General features: G+C 42.1%; 1 protein-coding gene across 2 annotated transcripts in view; it reads left to right on the forward strand.

Annotated features, from left to right (window-relative positions):
• MGAT4C (MGAT4 family member C) overlaps nt 1–17346 on the forward strand; it is a 393337-nt gene that overhangs the window by 176633 nt on the left and 199358 nt on the right. For both annotated transcript variants that reach the window (XM_077265457.1, XM_077265455.1), the window contains exon 2: nt 7916–7984. The gene's annotated coding sequence lies outside the window, so the exon portion shown is untranslated. The remainder of the gene's footprint in view (nt 1–7915; nt 7985–17346) is intronic.

The raw sequence follows: 17346 nt of genomic DNA on the forward strand, positions 1-17346 counted from the left end.
GTAAGTAATAGAAATGCCTTAAAATATTCTCGCTATCTCATTATTCTGGCATTTGGCAAATATTAATAATTACAGTAATCCTAATTTACCTAAAGCAGGAAATGATCATTCTTATTTCATGTCAGATATTGAGAAATACATGCATATATGCATAGGTGTATTTTTATATAGTGTATGCAAACTTCTAGTTTCAACTGTATATATAAATAAATATATATGTGTGTATACACACATATATATATATATATATATATATATATATACATATATATATATATATATATATATATATATATATATATATATATATATATATATACAGTGGGTGAGGCAAGTATTCTGACCCCTTTAAATTTTTCACTCTGTGTCATTGCAGCCATTTTGTAAATTCAAAAAGTTAAACATTTTTCTCATTAATGTACACTCTGCACCCCATCTTGACTGAAACCCCCCAGAAATGTAGAAATTTTAAAATATTTATTAAAAAGGAATAACTGAAATATCACATGGTCATAAGTATTTATACCCTTTTCTCAGACACTCATATATTTAAGTCACACATTGTCCATTTCCTTGTGATCCTCCTTGAGATGGTTCTACTCCTTCATTGGAGTCCAGCTGTGTTTAATTAAACTGACAGGACTTGATTTGGAAAGGCACACACCTGTCTATATAAGAGCTCACATCTAACAGTGCATGTCAGTCCAAAAGAGAACCATGATGTCAAAGGAACTGGCCAAGGAGCTCAGAGACAGAATTGTGGCAAGGCACAGATCTAGCCAAGCTTACAAAATAATTTCTGCAGTACTCAAGGTTTCTAAGAGCACAGTGACCTCCATAATCTTTAAATGGAAGAAGTTTGGGACCACCAGAAGTCTTCCTAGACCTGGCTGTCCAGCCAAACTGAGCAATCGATGGAGAAGAGCCATCGTGAGAGAGATAAAAAAGAACCCAAAGATCACTGTGGCTGCGCTCCAGAGATGCAGTAGAGAGATGGGAGAAAGTTCCACAAAGACAACTATCACTGCAGCCCTCCACCAGTCGGGCCTTTAAGGCAGAGTGGCCCGACAGAAGCCTCTCCTCAGTGCAAGACATATGAAAGCCCACATAGTTTGCTAAAAAACATATAAAGGACTCCCAGACTATGAGAAATAAGATTCTCTGGGCTGATGAGACAAAGACCTTTTTGGTGATAATTATAAGTGGTATGTGTGGAGAAACATAGTCTCTGCTCATCACCTGCCCAATACAATCCCAACAGTGAAACATGGTGGTGGCGGCATTATGCTATGGCAGTGTTTTTCAGCTGCATGGACAGGACGATGGGTTGCCATTGAAGGAAACATAAATGCAAACAAGTACAGAGATATCCTGGATGAAAACCTCTTCCAGAGTGGTCTGGACCTCAGACTTGTCTGAAGTTTCACTTTCCAACAAGACAATCACCCTAAGCACACAGCTAAAATAACAAGGGAGTGGCTTCAGAACAACTCTGTGACCATTCTTGACTGGCCCAGCCAGAGCCCTGACCTAAGCCCAATTGAGCATCTCTGAAGAGACCTGAAAATGGCTGTCCACCAACGTTTACCATCCAACCTGATGGAACTGGAGAGGATCTGCAAGGAAGAATGGCAGAGGATCCCCAAATCCAGGTGTGAAAAACTTGAAGCATCATTCCCAAAAAGACTCATGGCTGTGCTAGCTCAAAAGTGCTTCTACTCAATACTGAGCAAAGGGTCTGAATACTTATGACCATGTGATATTTCAGCTTTTATTTTATAATAAATATGCAAATATTTCTAAATTTTTTTCAGTCAAGATGGGGTGCAGAGTTTACATTAATGTGAGAAAAAATGAATTTTTTTGAATTTACCAAATGGCTGCAATGAAACAAAGAGTGAAAAATTTAAAGTGGTCTGAATACTTTCTGTACCCACTGTATACAGTAAAAAACTTGACCAGCAACTCCTTAGTGTGAACAGGTGCAGGCTGCAATGACTGCATGATATCTAAAAAGAAGACACAACAGCATTCTGTAAGGGCCACTATATATGAAAAGACTGGAAGCATTAAGTCTAAGCTGTATTTTTAGTCAATAATATGTACTTACACAAAACAAAGGTTCTTAGCACATAAATTGGTCAATTCATGTGTGCCCATCAACCACGGCAAGGTGACACTTTTCTGATGATTCCTATCCTACTGATTATGCCACTCTCGGGCTAAAACGACTACAAGTAAATGGATAAATATGTCTCTCCCGGGCTATGAAACTGCAATTTAAATTGCCAATGAGAAATGACTCAAATCACCTTTGTGTTAATGGGAGGAATGCAAAGTAAGACAGGAGGCAGTCAAATCCTCCAATAGTAAACTATAATTAAAAAAAAAGCTGACTAGCACATCCTTAGTGTGAACAGGAAGCCCACAATGATATGAATAAAAAGGACAGCTCTAGATGCAAAAAATAAGCTATCATCCAGCTCCATGAATCTTAAAATTAAAAGTTATCAGTCTCAGAAGATGGTGACAGAGAAAAAAATATTGTTTTTACAATTTTCACCCAAAAAATTACAAGTTTGGCATTGCCGCAATTGTACTGACATAAAGAATCATGTTGCGTGATCATTTTTACCACACAAGGAACACTGTAAAAACAAAACTAAAACAATAATGGAATTTGTTATTTTTTTGCAGTTTTACCACATTTGGATATTTTTTTCATTCTGTTTTCCTGTACATTGTATCATAAAATGAATAATTTTGTTCAAAACTACAACTCATACCATAATAAACAAGCCCTCATATGACTGAGTTGCTGAAAAAAATATAAAAGATATAACTTTTGGAGTAGGGAGAGCAAAAAACATAAGTGCATAAATAAAAATGGAATCTTGAAGGGAGTGACATCTGAATTTTAAGAAAGCCTTTAGGCTTTAGTCTTTTTAAAATTTACAGTCGCCTGATGAACGAACCTTAATTGTCCATATATAGTCAAGTAAAAAAGGCAGCACACTGCAGCGCTAAGACATGCAAACATGAAACATGATAACTGAACTGCAATACTGCACTAGAAATATGAAAAATGAGAGCGTTTAGCGCATAAAAATGGCCAATTTTATGTGTACCTGATAGCCCCTTTACGGCATCTCTCGTACATCAGGTCCTACGCTTGCCTACCTCGCTGAGAATAAACGTCTCCATGTGAATGGGTACCTGTGAAAACCTCTTCCTAGACTCATATTCTCTCTCTCTGTGGAGGGGTACTGGACCTGCTGCGATTAAAACACCTGGGCTAGGAGGCGGAGTGCTCAGTCAGAAGGCTAAATAATATATTTGAAAAAACTGACCGTCACATCCATACATAGACTGTGTGAACAGGTGCTGAACCTATGAACCTATGAACCTATGAACCATGAAACATGAAAACTGAACTGCAATACTGCACTAGAATTATTCTCAGCGAGGTAGGCAAGCGTAGGACCTGATATACGAGAGATGCCGTAAAGGGGCTATCAGGTACACATAAAATTGGCCATTTTTATGCGCTAGTGCAGTATTGCAGTTCAGTTTTCATGTTTGCATGTCTTAGCGCTGCAGTGTGCTGCCTTTTTTACTTGACTATATATGAGTTGGTTACTCTAGGTTCAGCACCTGTTCACACTTAGTCTATGTATGGATGTGACGGTCAGTTTTTTCAAATACCTTAATTGTCCATAAATTTACCTTTACTTCCCATTGCACATAGATTTAGGTGTAATTTGATTAGCTAAATGATTTATCGGGCAGATCTTTGCTTCTAGAAAAGATAGTATTTTACTTTTTAAAGCACAAAAGTGGCCACATCTTAAGAAAGGAGTTTGTAAGTTTGTATGAGCCATATTTCAGAAATGAAGCATGAAAAGACGGGAAGAGTTAAAAGGATTGCCAAATAAGAGGTATACAAGATCACAATATTAAAGAGAAGTAGTTAAAACCTCTGCATTTATTACCTAGGCTTATATTAATGAATAATCAGCAGTTTGTGGAACTGTATGATGAGATTTCACACTTTGAATCTTGGCCGGCAAACCATTCTGCAGTCTTTAATATTTTGGCTTAATGCGTCATGTGGAATTCAGTATGAACACACGTGAATTTGATTTTTCCTGAATTTTTACGAACAGAAACATGCGTACATGACTATTTTCTTATTAAAAATAGTCCCAATTCCTAAAATTGCATTGCTGATTACAAAACTGGTAATTAGGAAATAGTAATTAGGAAATATTAATGAAAAGAAACGTGACCTACTTTGCAGAAAGTTATGGTTAGAAATTTTACATCATTTTCTTCTATAGCTCCTAAAAATGTTTACATACTGTATCTCTATGGAAAAAAAACTTTGCTTAGTTTTATGCTGCAAAAATACTCTTTTCCATCTATACATTTCCTGTGAACCAATCAAAAGTGTGTAGGGGACAATAGGATATTAAAGGTGTTTACCTGGACAACATTAATGGCCTACACTTAAGATTTGTCATTTGTCTGATAGGGGTTTTACACCCGAACTCCCTGTTGGTGAGCTCTTCCCGGTGTTGGCAGCATACAGAAATGCTTAGTTACGGAGCTGCCCTGCACAGCTCCAATGACTGTATTGTGGCCATTGCCAGGTACTGCACATTTGCCACCTATTCAAATTAATAGGGGGTGAATGTGTAGTACCCTGCTGTGGCCACTATTTCATCAATGGAGCTGTGCTATGCAGTGGTTAACTAAGAAGTTCTTGCCCCAACCGACATTAGGAACAGCTGATCGATGAGTGTGCCATGAGTCGCACCCTCGCCAATCAGAAATTAATTACCCATCCTAAGGAAAGGCCATCTGAAGGATGAGACTACAGAGCTTGTTTGTTGACTGTAACCACAAAAACGTAAATGTTTCAGACAAAAGATGTAGAAACAAATATAATTTTTTAATCAAGACCCAAAAAACACCTTTGCCTTATTTTTGTGCTTACCTTAAATACATTGCAATAATAAGAAAAATATGTGATGGTCGACACCAAGTTAGTTGTCTGGCATTCAGTGACTGACAGCTCAGCCGTCCAATCTGGTACGGGGGTGTGCTGAAGCTGTCAGTACTTTGATTGACAACTCCTTAGTCTAGTCTGGTGTAGGGGCATGCTGAGCTGTCATTGTGTTGATTGACAGCAGCAATCTGAGACTGGGGGTGTTGACTGTCTCCAGGTATTCATTGTGCAAGTTGATTGCCAGCCTACTTAACTTGGATGTTACTCCCGGATCTCTGCCAGACATACATTCAGCTATTGTGAGGCTTTCTAGCTGTGCTTTGTGTTCTGTTTGTTGACCTATCATTGGATGACCTTGGACCACATTTTGACCATCCATCTGTTTAACCCCTTCTGCGCTGATCTGCTATCCTCCTGTAATTCTGACCTTGGACCAGTATCGGACTACACTCACCGGCCACTTTATTAGGTACACCATGCTAGTAACGGGTTGGACCCCCTTTTGCCTTCAGAACTGCCTCAATTCTTCGTGGCATAGATTCAACAAGGTGCTGGAAGCATTCCTCAGAGATTTTGGTCCATATTGACATGATGGCATCACACAGTTGCCGCAGATTTGTCGGCTGCACATCCCAAAGATGCTCCATACAAGGCAGGATGGATCCATGCTTTCATGTTGTTTACGCCAAATTCTGACCCTACCATCCGAATGTCGCAGCAGAAATCGAGACTCATCAGACCAAGCAACGTTTTTCCAATCTTCTACTGTCCAATTTCGATGAGCTTGTACAAATTGTAGCCTCAGTTTCCTGTTCTTAGCTGAAAGGAGTGGTACCCGGTGTGGTCTTCTGCTGCTGTAGCCCATCTGCCTCAAAGTTCGACGCACTGTGCGTTCAGAGATGCTCTTAGGCCTACCTTGGTTGTAACGGGTGGCGATTTGAGTCACTGTTGCCTTTCTATCAGCTCGAACCAGTCTGCCCATTCTCCTCTGACCTCTGGCATCAACAAGGCATTTCCGCCCACAGAACTGCCGCTCACTGGATTTTTTTTCTTTTTCGGACCATTCTCTGTAAACCCTAGAGATGGTTGTGCGTGAAAATCCCAGTAGATCAGCAGTTTCTGAAATACTCAGACCAGCCCTTCTAGCACCAACAACCATGCCACGTTCAAAGGCACTCAAATCACCTTTCTTCCCCATACTGATGCTCGGTTTGAACTGCAGGAGATTGTCTTGACCATGTCTACATGCCTAAATGCACTGAGTTGCCGCCATGTGATTGGCTGATTAGAAATTAAGTGTTAACAAGAAGTTGGACAGGTGTACCTAATAAAGTGGCCGGTGAGTGTATATCATATAGCGAACAGAGAGAAATAAGGGCACCAATTATTTGTCCTTTGTTCATTGTATATGACCCCATGGTAATTTTACAACCTCTCACACAACTCTCTTCTGGGTAGTGCAATAACAAAGATATAACTAATACTTGTAGGGAGAAATGAAATGCCAGCACTCACCTGATCCGATGGTGAATCAGTCCATTTCTATTTTCTTTTCTTTTTGGAAATCAACATAAAGTGCAGTAGTGGCAATAGTGCAGGTGCAGGAGTTTCAAACAATGATAGCAGTAAACATGACGGACAATGACCGTTTTGCACTTTACTTGCGCTTTTACAGGGCCACACTAGTATCTGGTGAGTGCTGGCATTTCATTTCTCCTTACAAGCATTACATGACTATACCTTTGTCACTTACTTCTATGTATGACGTACCCTCCTGGCTTTTGATCTCAGACTCCTTGACTATTACGTCTCACTGCTTGTCTGTGAGAAGTGAATCAGCGTCACACCCAGCACTATTTCCCACGCTGCTGAAGCATCAGACAGTGAGCTAACATCATTTTGTGCGCTCATACAGGCTTCCCCACAATGCCCTGCAGCTATGACATCTAGTGGATTAGCATGCCTTGTACAGTTGTGGTCAGTGCCAGTGTGCTATTACACATCAGCATTTCCCAGTGGGACACATTTTGTACTGCAGGATCGCTTTCCGTCTCCAGAGTCACTGAGTGAGTATCTCTGCTGTAAAGTGCAAGTACTTCTGGTCAGCGGAGTCATGCCTCTCTCTTGCCTGTAGTGTATAGGCTCTTGAAGTTAGCAAGGTCTTCTCACTTTCTCTCCCTACTGTAGAATGTAAGCCTCTATAATGTAAGATGTAAGTTCTAATGTTTACTGGGATCCTCTCTCTCTCACTCTCCTGTAGAGTGCAAGCTCTTATGGTCTGTGAGGTCATCTCACTTTCTCTCCTGTAGTGTGTAGGCTCTTGAAGTTAGCAAGGTCTTCTCAATTTCTCTCCCTACTGTAGAATGTAAGCCTCTATAATGTAAGATGTAAGTTCTAATGTTTACTGGGATCCTCTCTCTCTCTCTCTCCTGTAGAGTGTAAGCTCTTATTGTCTGTGAGGTCATCTCACTTTCTCTCCTGTAGAGTGTAAGCTCTAATGGGCAATGGGGTTCTCTCTTTCTCATGCACATGTAGAGTGTACGCTCTTATTGTCAGTAGGGTCCTTTTTCTCTCCTACTCCTCTACTCTATATGTATATTCCAAGCATTCCCAGGCTTTCAGTATTGGGATTAGTGAAAATGAAATTTTTAGGGAATTTGAATTTCAAAATATTTGCTCATTTCCACATGTAGAGTCTTTTAAGTACTACATATCTCCTTGGATGCACATTATTTTCACTTAAATTTATTTGTCTCTTTTGTTTCTACTAATATATTCTGCTATAATCAAGTGTGGGATGGGGAACCTTTCTAGCAGAAACAGAAAATATTCTTAACTCACCATGAATACAGCTATCTATATAGTTGCTACTTAATCTAAAATGTATTTTTTTATGATTTTTAGGATGAATGCAGAAATATGAAGAAAGTCCACAGTTGATATTCAGCGAAACAGAAGCAAGAAGTGTTAAAAGTAAGAAATGTTTCATATATAAATAGTAACACTGTGAAGGCTCGTGCACACGACCGTTTAAATCGGATGAGTGCTGTCCATGGTTTTAATGGCAAGGACCGGTACCCATGACGTTCTGTGGGGTTGTGCACATGTCCAATTTTTTACTCGTAATCGATCGCCAAACATAAATTCAGCACGAATATGGCACATTCGGATTCATGATCGAAAACCTTTATAAAATCGGTAAAAATTGGTGACATTCGGTAAAAGCGCGGGAATATATTTGCATTGCCACAAAAATATTTTCAGCACTTTAGCAACGATAATGGTTATGTATCATGAGTGTTTGGCACGTGTTTGATGAGAGGAGGGGGTTTGCAGAGTTCAGAGGTGCCGCGTTCTTGGAAGCACAGGACAGCAGTTATTTTTTTTCTCCTAACTTTATGTGTGCACATTGCAGCTTGCCAATCAGGGAGCAGGAAACACTCACAATGTCCTGACACAATGGCTTGTGTCATTAGCTGCTGAAATCACATGTCCCCCTCCATATAAATAGAGGACATCTTGTTCTAGCACCATTTTGACACTGTAACAGCGCAGAGAGGCTGGTCCTGATGCTGCCACTGTTAACAGCAAGATTTTAGCTAGTTATTTAGGTAGTTGTATATCTTCCGGAATTGTTTTTTTTAGGAGGCATTACTGAGATCCACAGGCAAAGCTAGCAGGGCACAAGTGTGTGGTGCACTGCTTCTATTGTGCTCCATGCACAAGTATAGCATGCTAAATAATATTTTTGCACTAGCTAAATGTGAAAAAGCCTGCTGTATCTCACATTGTAGCTAGTTAGATAGGTGGTTGCATATCAGTCAGATATTGTAGGTAGCTAGTGTCCAGTGTGGCTGTTAAATTTACCTTCCAGCACTTTTTTCTTTTTTGGCCATACAGAGGTGCACACAGAAAGCCAGCAGGGCACGTGTTGTCACTGCTTCTATTGTGATCCATGCACAAGTAAAGCATTCTAATTCACATGTAGCTATTGAAAAAAAAATTAAGCATCCTGCTTTTTCTCACCTTGTCATTTAGTGCTGTGGTGATATTAAACTGTCTGCAGACCTAAGGCTCATTAAAAAAATTATAATTTTTCAGTTACAAAAAGTTAGACAACCCACCATATCACAATTTGTCATTTGTTTGGGTTGAAATTAAGCTGTAGAGGCCTGATCCAGAGGCCACCAACAATTCTTCTGTTATAAACTTCATACAGTAAAGGACCTGACTTTAAAATTGCTTGTAGAATGACTTCTTTGTCATACCGGCCTCATCCATTCTCAAACAATTTTTTTCTGTGACTAACAAGATACAGCACGCCATATTTCAACTTTGAATTTACTGACACTGAAATTCAGCTGTTTGCAGAGGTGGTGCAGAGATTAAAATATAATTTTTGGTTGTTAATACTGTGATTCCACCACACTATCTGAGCAATATGACTGGGAAAAAGCAAGGCCATGGTGGAAGGTGAATTAGGCTTAGTGTTAAAGGTGTACGGGGGTTGGTGGGGTAATGTTTGTGAAAGCGCTAGTAAAGCAACATCACGTCCTATGCAAAGACAACTGACAACTTCTGTTACTGGACAGGCTACACCACTACCTTTCTTTGGCAGACGCACAGAGGTACATCTTGTCGATGATGCCCAGAGAGAGCATGTACTCTAGTGGATGACAAGTGCAGGTTCAAGTGGCATCTCCTCCTCCTCCACCTCAACATCACACCCAGTACAGTCCACAGAGGTGGCATCCAAATTCTCCTTGCATCCTCCCACATCCCAACTATTCAACCATTTAACTGACTGTATGGAACCACAGATGGGTGAGTCAGTAGAGCTGTTCACACATTCTATACCATGTTCATCAGAAGTGTACTCAAAAGCTTTGCAGAGTCAAGAAGAGGAAATCTGGGAAGAAGTACGGTCTGGTCAGCATCCTGACCCTCATCATCAGACATTGACCCCTGGGGGGAGGTGATCCTGATGAAACTCAGATATATGAGTACTGTACTGTGCTGTCAGGGCAAGAAGGAGAGTAGGGTGACTCCAATGGTGAGGAATGTGATAACACAGAGGATGATGATGAGGTGTTAGATCCCAGTTGGTGTGAACTTATAGGCACACAGCTGGGTAGGTCATTTGAGGAGGAATACTAGGAGGTTACATTGCACCATCCATCGCAGACACATAGTGATGCAGCCACAAAGAGCGATGCGCCCTCATCTACAACTGTGCCTCTGACCAGCAGCATCCGCGGGTCTGCAGCTCGCAGGGAGGGCAAGGGTTGCCTAGCCTGGGCCTTTTTTGACACTGCAAAGGATGAGCTAACACACATAATCTGCCAACTTTGCAAAAAACACTGAGTATAGGTAAAAGTGCAATAATTTGACTACTACATGTATGAACCTTTACATGTGCAACCAACATGCTTTACTGTGGAAATTCCACAGCAAAAAAATATAGACCAGCAGACCTCAACAACCATCAGCTGCCCCATCAATCACATCTGCTGCTTCTTCCTCTTCCTCTGTTACCATTCCAACAATTGAGATGCAGGTCTTTGGCCGCAGTAACTCAGATTTTTTACCCGATCGAGTCACGCTGACTGAAAGGCCTCCTTCAGCTGTAACGGAAGCGGACCTGCCTGCTGTTTTTGATTGATCTCTGAGAACGATCACACCACAAGTTTCTCAATCCACAGTACCATCTCTGCCTGCACCTCTCTCATGGTCCAGCAGTTTCCCCGTTCACCATACTCCGCCCTCCCACACCGCTGCATCCAGCCCACGGTACTGCAGTTGTGGTCACGTAAAAGATTGTTTCCTCCTATGCATGACAAAGCTAAGAGGTTGAACTCCACCATCTCCAATTTGTTGGCCACAGAAATGTTGCCATTCTGCCTGGTGGATACAGATGGTTTCAAAAAGTTGATGGCTGTCGCAGTCCCCCAGTACCAATTACCCAGTTGCCATTACTTTTCTAAGAAAGCTGTGCCTGCACTACTCCAGTATGTTGCAGACAACATTACCCATTCCTAGACAAAATCGCTGTCTGAAAGGGTGCATTTCACCATAGACACTTGGATGAGTAAGCATGACCAAGGGTGTTACAACTCACTGACTGGGCACTGGGTGACTCTGGTGGCTGTGGGAACAGGTGCTTCTCCTCAAGTCTTGGAATCCGCAAAGCTTTCAGGACAAACCTCTACATTTAACACTTTCTACACTGCTTCTGCCTCCTCTATCTCCTCTAGGGCCTCCAACTGCACCCTCAACCTCTGCCTTCATGAGACCTGCATTCCAACAGTGCATAGCGAACCCCCACCACCTCTGTACTGTGCAGTCAGGGCTCACTGCATCAGGCAGTCTAAAAATGTATATGCCTTGGAGATTGCAGTCATATAGCGAAAGAGTTGTGGACAGCTCTCCAGGCTGAATTTGATCAATGGTTGTCTTCGCTGAACCTGCATCCAGAGAAGGCTGGGTCCGATAACGGTGCACATCTGGTGGTGGCGCTACGGTGAGGCAAGCTCACACATGTGCCTTGCATGACTCAAGTCCTCAACCTGGTGTTACGACTTCCATCGATACAGTGGTCCTTGTCCATGCCAGTAAACAGGTTGATATGCGATGGACCGACATGGTGGAATTCCACTCTGCACATGTTGTAGCGACTGTGGCAGCAGCAACAACCCTGACACAATATGTCATGTCATATAGCTTGAGCTAATGCAGTACAAGGCGCATATCAAATTTACAGAGTGGGCACAGATTAAGGACCTCTGCACCCTTCTGCACAGTTTTGAAATGGCTACTAATATGGTTAGCACTGACGACGCCATCAGCAGCATCACTATTCCGGTCATCTATATGCTGGAGCAGACTTTGAATAGCCTGCGGGAGGAGATGTTGGTCCCAGAAGAAGTGGAGGAAGCAGAGGAGGCTGCGGAAGGGAAAACATTGTTTCTAAGTTCAAGACTGTCGTCACACAGGTGGGTTCCAAGGGAGGGTGGATGACTGCGATCGAGGGGGGCTGGTGATAACAGTCAAAAAGTTATCGAAGGTGCAAGATCCGAGGAACAAATGGAGAAGGAAGGAGTGATGGGCATGCAGCTGTCGGCTGAAGAGGATAATCCTCCCCTCTCTGTTATTTGGGGTTGGAGGAAGGTGATAGAGGAAACGAGCCTCATTGTTACCCAGCCACCAACAAAGCATGGGCTCGGACCTCATGGTAGAGCCTGACATATGAGTGCCTTCTTGCTGCACTATATGCAACATGATGCCCATATAGTTATGATTAGGAATAATGCTGACTACTGGGTTGCCACTTTACTAGATCCACATTATAAAACAAAATTTTGTTGGATGATTCTCCCCTAGAAAGGGACCCGCGAATGCTGGAGTATCGAAGCTAACTTTTATACAACCATAAGAGAGCTTTTCCCCAAAACAGCAGTGAAGCACACAGTTCGCATCGCAGCTGTAGACTTCCAACCTCTGGCACATCAATTTGTCAATGCCAAAACATTAGCAGCAGCAGCGCTGGAAGTGGAAGAAGCAATTTCTGTGGGTCCTTTGACACTTTTTTTTCAGACCAACTCGTGCACCAGCACAACAGTGTCCAAGTCTTACAGGTGGTGAACGAATAGAGAGGATGGTGCAGGAATATCTAGAACTAAATTTCAATACCATCAGGGAAGGTTTGGGCCCTTTCACATTTTGGTCTTCCAAAATGGAGGAGTGGCCTGAGCTCGCCTTAAATGACTTGGAGGTTTTATCGTGCCTTGCAGCCAGCGTTCTCTCAGAACGTGTCCTGATGGATAAGCGCATCCAGCTGTCCCATGAAAGTGTAGACTGCCTAACTTTCACTAATATGAACAAGTCATGGATCTCCAAGGACTTTTGCACCCCAATCACAGACTGTACAGACTAGTTAGTATTGATTTTTTTCAGTGTGATGCATTAATGTCACATAACTGCACTCTGTGATATCTTTAGTGTCACTTCTGTGGCTGCTGCTGTGGATATTAACACAAATTTGTGGAAATGTAAACCCGCGTGGTTGGGGTTGGTCTACATATGCTGGGTTAGCTGTAGTGGAAGAACTCTTGGTCCCTACTATACTTTTCTACTGTGGTGAAATTGATGCCACTTTAGTGGTGTAAGGCCCTCATTTCTTTAAATGTGAACACTCCTTGTAGTGTGTCCATCTGCTGGATTGGGTGTAGTGGAAGACCTACCGTGTCCCTATTATACTATTTCTACAGTGGTGAAATTGATGCCACTTTGGTGGTATCTGCCAATAATTTTGGGAAATGTGACCACTCCTGGTTGGGTGTCCATCTGTTGGATTGGGTGTAGTGGAAGACCTGACAGTCCCTATTATACTATTTCTACTGTGGTGAAATTGATGTCACTTCTGTGGCATAAGGCCCTCATTTCTATGTAAACATTCCTTGTAGGATGTCCATCTGCTGCATTTAGAAATGTGAACACTCCTGGTTAGGTCTCCATCATGCGTGTTTACTGTAGCAGTAGGCCTCCACTTCCTTGGAACCAACTACTCGTGTTACTATCCTTCAATTTTTCTGACAATGGTAGTCTAGAAAACTGATATTTGTGCCACCTGAGTGCGGCTCAGCTTCAAAGCAGGTAGAGGTGTTGCATGTGGTATCAGGGCTCCCAGCAAAGGGACCTTACACTGATCCCTCACCCACCTCATCTTAGGCTAGTTTCACACTAGCGTTTTGGAGGAGCTGAGGAGGGCTGCGGACTTCCTCTGTGAAGCCCTGCACTTGGCCGCTAGCTCCGCATACTTCTGCATTCGGCCTGCATGCGGCCTGCGTACCTATCTTTAACATTAGGTATGCAGGTCATGCGGCTGTATGCGGATGCTTCTGCATGCGTCGTTTTGAAGATGCGGAGAAAAAAAAATTGCTACAAACTGCATTCTACGCTGGTCGCCGCATCGTCAAAACGACGCATGCGGAAGCATCCGCATTCAGCGGCACGACCTGCGTACCTAATATTAAAGATATATACGCGGGCTGCATGCAGGCTGCATGCAGAAGTAGGCGGAGCTAGCGGCGGAGGTGCAGCCGAGGGCGGGGCTTCATGGAGGAAGTTCGCAGCCTTCTGCAGCTCCTCAAAACGCTAGTGTGAAACTAGCCTTACTGTGACGTTCAATTGAAAGCTGCAAATGCTGCTCCAGACCCAGATAACTGATGCCTGACTGATTTCTGCCCTTCCATGCTGCAATTTGTACTGTGAATTGAAGCCACTTTCCTGTTTTCTGTCCCTCATTTGATATGTTTTGGCAGCATTGGGGCCCTTTTAAGGTGTTGTGCATGCGTTTGTTTTTGCCTCCCATTGAGGTGAATGGCGTTTGGTAATGTTCGGCGAATATTCAATGAATTAATCGACAAATATTGCAAATTCGGCGAACAAAATCCGAACTGAACATTGAAATATTTGCTCATCTCTACTCGTAATGAGTGATCCAAGAATAAAAATCGTAGCATGCGCAATTTGCTTCTGAGAGTCAGATGGCTCTCATTCATTCCTTTACAGTCCTTGAAAATAATCAAACTGCGCTTGGATGACCTCTGAGTGGGGTCCGATTTTCATGAAATTACATAATGGAGAAGGAAACTTTTTTTTTCTCTCCACCTCTGAGAAAATTGGATCCCACTCTGATCAGAGTCTGATTAGTATAATTTTTTTCAGATGGAGAGAAAATGGTCATAGGACCATATCCTGACAGAATATTAAAAAAACTGACTGTCACATCCAAACATAAATCAGGTCTGAACAGTTGCTTACCAAGAGTCGCCAACTTATATACAACGAAACAGATAAGGCAGCACTATGTAGCGCTATAGCATGCAAACATAAAATATGAAAATTGAATTGCATTACTGCAATAGAAATATGAAAAATTGAGAAAGCTTAGCACATAAATTGGCGAATTAATGTGTTCCTGGCAGGCATGCTAAGGCATTTCTCGTTGCCAGGCCCTAGTGCCAATCCACATTTGAAATCCACATTTCCCCCACCACTCCAAAATTTCAGTGTCAGTGGCATACATGACAGCAGACGCCCATGGAAAGTTGTTAGCAGGATCCTGGATTGAGCTGGCAGTCCTCCCCGAAACTTGCTAGTGGTAGCCCAGTTTAAAATTTTTCCCACAAAGGGGCAGAGTACCCCCACAGCATCTCATTAAAAATCTCACCCACAGACCAGGTAGCAGAGTTAAGCCCACAGAAGCAGCTTACAAATTTCACCCACAGAGCATGAGGGACACCCATGTAGTAAAGTAAAATCAGCTCACCTAGTACTTGAAGTCCAGCTTGAACGGGACCAGGTGGATCCACACCAAATAATATGTTCAAAGAAAAAAAAATTGTGTTCCAGCATTTGGTAAAACAGTTCTTTCTTTATTTTAAGTCCATTAAAAATTACAAGAATTACAAAAGTTGCATAGACAGGGCAAGGGGGCAAGGCACATTTCAAACGCTCACTTGGGTTCTTTATCACAGCTTTAGTGGACACCACCCCTAAAGAAGCAGCTTATAAATTTCACACAATGAGAATTTTTTCACATTTCACCCACAAGTCCAAAATTTCTGTTCCAGTTGGATATATTACAGCAGCTGCTCATGAAAATCTATTAATATGAACTTGGACTGAGCTGGTGGTCCAACATGAGGATTGCTACAGGCAGTCAGGTTAAAAATTTCACTCACAGACCATGCGGTAGAGAACCCCTACAGTAGCAGCTTACAAATTTGACCCATATACAATGTGGCACAGTACCCTCACAGAAGCAGCTTACAAATTTCACCCACAGCCTCAAAGCATGATATTGCCACCCTCATGCTTCACAGTATGTATGGTGTTCTTTGGATGCAACTCAGCATTCTTTCTCCTCCAAACTCAACAAGTTTTGTTTCTACCGAACAGTTCTACTTTGGTTTCATCAGACCATATGATATTCTCCCAATACTCTTCTGGATAATCCAAATGCTCTCTAGCAAACTTCAGACAGGCCCGGACATGTACAGGCTTAGGCAGGGGGACAAGTCTGGCACTGCAGAATCTGAGTCCCTGGTGGCGTAGTGTGTTACTGATGGAAGTCTTTGTTACAGTGGTCCCAGCTCTATGAAGGTCATTCACTAGGTCCCCCCATGTGGTTCTATGATTTTTGCTGACCATTTTTGTGATCATTTTGACCCCACAAGGTGAGATCTTGAGTGGAGCCCCAGATCAGGGGAGATTATCAGTGGTCTTGTATGTCTTCTATATTCTTATGATTGCTCCCACAGTTGATTTCATCATACCAAGCTTCTTGCCTATTGTAAATTTAGTCTTCCCAGCCTGGTGCAGGGCTACAATTTTGTTTCTGGTGTCTTCAACAGCTCTTTGGTCTTCACCATAGTGGAGTTTGGAGTTTGACTGTTTGTGGTTGTGGACAGGTGTATTTTATACTGATAACAAGTTCAAACAGGTGCCATTACTACAGGTAATGAGTGGAGGACAGAGGAGCCTCTTAAAGAAGAAGTTATAGGTCTGTGAGAGCCAGAAATCTTGCATATTTTTAGGTGACCAAATACTTATTTTCCACCATAATTAGCAAAATAAATCTTGCCAAATCAGACAAGGTGATTTTCTGCATTTATTTTCTCATTTTGACTCTCATATTTGCGGTCTACCTATGATGTCAATCACAGGCCTCTCTCATCTTTTTAAGTGGGAGAACTTGCACAATTTGTGGCTGACTAAATGCTTTTTTCCCCCACTGTATATTCAAGGCCACAGGTTCCATCACCAATTCAAAACGCAAACGTGTTTCAGACAAAGTCTTTAGCCACTGAATAAAATAAGTGAACAACTTGTATATTACAGATAACCTGTCAGGGTTTTTTCCTGAAGTATATAACCTATATGCCCATATTAATAGTTTAGATAGGTCAAATGTGGTGACAGCTTCCCCTTAAATCAAATCCTGTGAGATAACATAGAATCATAGAATCATATAATATAAGTGTTGGAAGGGACCTCAACGGGTCATCGTGTCCAGCCCACTGCTCAATGCAAGGATTCCCTAAACCATCTCAGACAGATGTCTGTCCAGCCTCTGTTGGGAATCTGCCATTGAATTAGAACTCACCACCTCCCTTGGCAGCCTGTTCCACTCATTGACCACCCTCACTGTCAAAAAGTATTTTCAAATAAATAATCTGTAAATTGTCCCTTTCAGTTTCACTCCATTGCTTCTCGTGTTTCTATGTGCAAATGAGAATAAGGATGATCCCTGTGAACTGTGACATCCAGCA

The sequence above is a fragment of the Ranitomeya variabilis genome, chromosome 5 (assembly GCF_051348905.1).
Source record: "Ranitomeya variabilis isolate aRanVar5 chromosome 5, aRanVar5.hap1, whole genome shotgun sequence".
Lineage (NCBI taxonomy): Eukaryota > Metazoa > Chordata > Amphibia > Anura > Dendrobatidae > Ranitomeya > Ranitomeya variabilis.